This window comes from Piliocolobus tephrosceles, chromosome 16, assembly GCF_002776525.5.
Source record: "Piliocolobus tephrosceles isolate RC106 chromosome 16, ASM277652v3, whole genome shotgun sequence".
NCBI lineage: Eukaryota > Metazoa > Chordata > Mammalia > Primates > Cercopithecidae > Piliocolobus > Piliocolobus tephrosceles.
The window spans coordinates 71,635,029-71,639,750 of record NC_045449.1 but is presented as its reverse complement, the minus strand read 5'-3'; the positions used below and the strand labels follow the sequence as shown (position 1 = coordinate 71,639,750).

The window sequence follows — 4,722 nt, the reverse complement described above, 5'->3', positions numbered from 1 at the left end:
TTTTTTTTTTTTTTTGAGACGAAGTCTCACTCTGTCAGACTGCTAGAGTGCAGTGGTACAATCTCGGCTCACTGCCACCTCCGCCTCCTGGGTTCAAGCAATTCTCCTGCCTCAGCCTCCCTAGTAGCTGGAATTACAGGTGCCCACCACCCCACCTGGCTAATTTTTGTATTTTTAGTAAAGATGGTGTTTCACCATGTTGGCCAGGCTGGGCTCGAACTCCTGACCTCAGGTGATGTGCTCACCTCGGCCTCCCAAAAGTGCTGGGATTACAGGCGTGAGTCACCACACCCAGCTGTGACCCTCCTTTTGTGATACTCCGCTGTGTGGGTCAACCACCCCTTGTGTGTTCATTCAGCCCCGGGCGGACATTTGGGTTGTTTCTACCTTTCTGCTCCTGTGAGTGAACTGTGCTCCTGGGAACGTTTGTGTGCAAGGATTTGGATATCTGTTTTCAATTCTTTTGGGTGTATACTAAGAGTGGAATTCCTGGGTCATGGGATAATTCCATGTTTAGACATTTTTGAAGATTGGAAATCTCCTTTTTAAGCAAACAAGAGCGTTCTTCAGGATTCAAGCCTTTAGCAGACAAGAATACTCAGCTAGACTTTGCTGACCTTGATTTCCAATGTTATTTATGTTTACAGGATCAGAACATCCAATCCTGGATTTTCATTTGTAGTAGCGACATGAACTTGTCCTTTAAAAATCAATGTTACTTTTTTTTTTTCTTTTGAGACAGAGTCTCCCTTTGTCACCCAGGATGGAGGGCAGTGGCGGGATCTTGGCTCACTTCAACCTCCACCTCCAGGTTCAAGTGATTCTCGTGCCTCAGCCTCCCGAGTAGCTGGGACTACAGGCGAGCACCACCACATCTGGCTAATTTTTATATTTTTGGTAGAGGCGGGGTTTGGCCATATTAACCAGGCTGGTCTTGAACCCCTGACCTCAAGTGATTTGCCTGCCTTGGCCTCACAAAGTGCTAGGATTATAGGCCACCACACCCAGACTGAAAATACATGTTACTTGAAAAGTGAGTAGGTTATTGGTTAGGAGTGGTGGCTCATACCTGTAATCCCAGCACTTTGGGAGACTGAGGTAGGTGGATTGCTTTTGAGCCCAGGAGTTTGAGACCAGCCTGGGGAACATGGTGAAACTTGTCTCTACAAAAACAAAGCAAAGCAAAACAAAACAAAAACAAACAAACAAACAAAAACCCAAACCAAACCAAAACAAAAAACACTAGGTGTGCATGGCGGTACGCACCTGTAGTCCCAGCTACTTCGGAGGCTGAGGTGGGAGGATCACTTGAGCTCAGAAGCAGAGGCTGCAGTGAGCCGTGATTGCACCACTGCACTCCAGCCTGGGTGACAGATCAAGACCCTGTCTCAAAAAATTAAAAGTCCTACATGGGTAGGTATATTTGTCCCTTTTGTTTACTCCGTATCTCTAACCTTAGAAAGGTGCCTGGCACATCTATTAGGTCCTCAATAAAAATGTGTTGAATAAATGATGATACCTAATACATACAAACACAATATTATACATCATAGTTCAGGGTGGGACACAAATCTGGCAAAAATCACAAAGGTGGAGAGCCAATGTTTGAGAAACCTGGCCCAGGGGCTGCTGGATAGATCCAAGGCGGAGACTCGGCCTCACTGCTCGTTTACTCTGACTTTGGCCAATTTCTTACCTTCTCTACACCTCAGTTTCTTCATCTGAAAAATGGGGTTGCTCGGAGAGTGAAATGAGTTGTTGTGCAACGTACTCAACGAAGCTCGGCTGCTGTCGCTATTACCATCCTCAGCCGCTGCAGGGAGGACCATAGAGGAGGGCTAAATGCAAGCCCATCCCATTTTCTCACCTGATCTGCCCACAGCCTGGCGGGGTTGGCAGAGCTAAAACTGTGAATTGCATTTGACAGGTGAGAAAACCTGAGGTGGAGGAGAGGTTAAGGGGCTCGTCTGAGTTCACACAGCAGGTCAGTGTTGAAGCATGGATTGGTGAGTTGGGAATCACTGTGGCCTTGTGGTCTCAAATAAAACATCCCTTTGCTTGTCTGCGGGTTTCTGAAGCTGCCTGCCCCGTAACCTCCCCTGGGCTAGGTCTGCAGAATGAGGTTCCACTGGGGGCACTCCAGCTGCCTCATTCTGCAGAGTTCTGGCTCTGGATTCTGAAGCATCTGCAAAGGAGATACATTCGCTTGGGTTTTGAGAAGACAGAACTGTTTGCCCCATGCTGGGAACTACTGGGGAAGGATGAGAGCACATGAGGCTTGGCCAGAGTGCCTGGAGGCTGGCTTAGGGTCAGCTGCATGATCCTTGCATGAAGGAGGAGGAACAGCCCCTCTTCGTATGCCATCACCTAAGGTCACCTCCCATCCTCTGCCCCGGACACCGGCTCCTGGAAAATGCTCTTTCCTCCCGGTGCCACTGCCTCAGCGAGCTTGATGCCAGCTCCCCTTCCATAGACACAGAACTCTCCAAACTCCCAGTGGTTTGGGAAGAAGAGCCACCACATCCCAAGCCCAGCACCACCTTTTTGGATGTGATATGTCAAAGTAGTAAGACGATGAAGTGTCGTGTGCTGGCCCATCAGAACCTTAGCGACAGATACAGGCCCACAGTGCCTTGGAGAGTCACAGCCTCTAGAGTGACATGGAATTTATTATACTTTCCATCTATCGCTTGGCAGCCTTCTCCCAGCTCTTTTCTCTTGAAAAATGGTTCCTGCCAATCTTGCTGTTTACTTAAGTGGTTATTAAGTATTTTTCCTGCTGCTAGTCTGGTACTTCTTGATAAACATTATCTATTTAAGAAGAACTTTTAGGGAGAGCTCCACTCTGCCCCTACACACACACACACACACACCCCCCCACACACCCACCCCCACACACACACACCCACACACACACCCCCGCACACACACCCACACCCACACACACACATACACACACACACACATGCACACACACACACACGCACACACACAGAGAGAGAGAGAGTGTCTGGACATGAGAGTCCAGGTCTCAAACCTCCTCTCCAAGCTGGTTGTGGTCAGGCCACCACTGAACGTATCAGTTGACCTGATGTGACAGCCTGGTCTCCTCTTCGCCCCTCTGGCTAGCCTCCTCTGGGCATTGGAAGTGGCTCCACCTTTGAGCTGCACACAGCTGCCAGTTATGCCTCCCAAGGCATTCCAGGGCTGCTCTGCTAAGGGCATCTGCTTGGCTTTGCCCTGCAGCAGGGTTGAGGGAGGGAAGTTGGCTCGTGTGCATCGGGGGACCCTCCTGTGTGTCAGTGCTAAGATCCTATCTACATTTCTCGAACCCTGAACTGGAGGGCTGGGGTTCTGGGTGGCACTGAGGTCAGGTGAGGCCTGGATAGGAGGGCAGGACACTGAGGAATAGGAAGAAAGGCGATGTAGCTGGCACACACTTGCCATGGGTGGGCTGGGGGTCTGGGGGCTTGATTGAAATTGGGCATCTGTGTTAGCAGTGGGTGTCCGAGCCTCACCCACCCAGGCATGGCAGGGCATGAGACACTGAGCTGTGCCCAGCTTCTGTGGCTTCCCTTACGTGCCAAGTGCAAGATGGGCTGCTAGTGAGCTTGGCTACTTTGGGCGAATCCTCCCTTCTCTGGGCCTCAGTTCATTCATCTGGGGACTAAACGGGGTGGGCTCCATCCCTACCGCCACAGTCCAGGACTTCCAGAGGGCATGGATCTCAGGGACACTCCACAGGCTGAAAATCCTTCAATTTAGGAGCTGCTGCTGCCGCCCTGAAAACCGAGCCAAGCTCATCTTCCAAACGAGAGTCCCGGGTGGATAAATTGTCCAGCGCCTCACCCTGTGTCCGTCCTAGGTCAGTGCTGTTTAAAATGTAGGTGCTGTTGTTATTTAGGTCTGATGTGGCTAACAGACCCGGCCATCGACAAGACTGTTTATTACTCACAGCCCCGAGAAAGGCCCAGACCACACCGTGCAGGCCACACGGGGAAGCACCAGGGCTGGCCAGAGGCAGACGGAAGTGAAGCCCAGCAGGAGCCTTTCCTGTGGTTTCCGTGGGAAGGACTGGGTGGGATACGCAGGTTTAGGATTGCTAGTTCGAATAATTTCAGAGGGCTCTAGGGGTAGGGATTGTCCCAAGAGGTCTGGCAGTTGGCCCTGGGGTGATCAGGGCAGGTGCATAGTGGCCCAGGGTGAGAGAGCCTGATAAAGGAGGTGGCTAGGGTGTGGGCTCTGGACTGGCTGGTTTGCATATGAAAGGCCCTTTAGAAGGTGAGCTGTTTGCTACGTTGAGGAATTACCTAACCCTGGGAGGGGCAGTCCCACCAGGGTCTGGAAGGCCCCAAGATGTCAAAGCATCAGAATGCAGAAAATAAAAGGCATGGTTAATAGACACACAATGAAATGTGCGTTGTGTGTAATTTATCGTTATTATTTTTGAGATGGAGTTTGGCTCTTGTTGCCCAGGCTGGAGTGCAATGGCACGATCTTGGCTCACCACAACTTCCGCCTCCCGGGTTCAAGTGATTCTCCTGCCTCAGCCTCCCGAGTAGCTGGGATTACAGGCATGTACCATCGTGCTCATTTTGTATTTTTAGTAGAGACGGGGTTTCTTCATGTTAGTCAGGCTGGTCTCGAACTCCAGACCTCAGGTGATCCGCCCACATTGGCCTCCCAAAGTGCTGGGATTACAGGCGTGAGCCACTGCGCCTG

The 4,722-nt window shown here is 50.9% G+C and overlaps 1 long non-coding RNA gene across 1 annotated transcript in view; it reads left to right on the top strand.

The window, feature by feature from the left end:
- Nucleotides 1–4,409, top strand: part of LOC111542366 — a 15,649-nt gene extending 11,240 nt beyond the window's left edge. Inside the window, exon 3 of the long non-coding RNA XR_002731531.2 lies at nucleotides 1,928–4,409. This is a non-coding gene — a long non-coding RNA (uncharacterized LOC111542366). The remainder of the gene's footprint in view (nucleotides 1–1,927) is intronic.
- The last annotated feature ends 313 nt before the right edge of the window (nucleotides 4,410–4,722 follow it).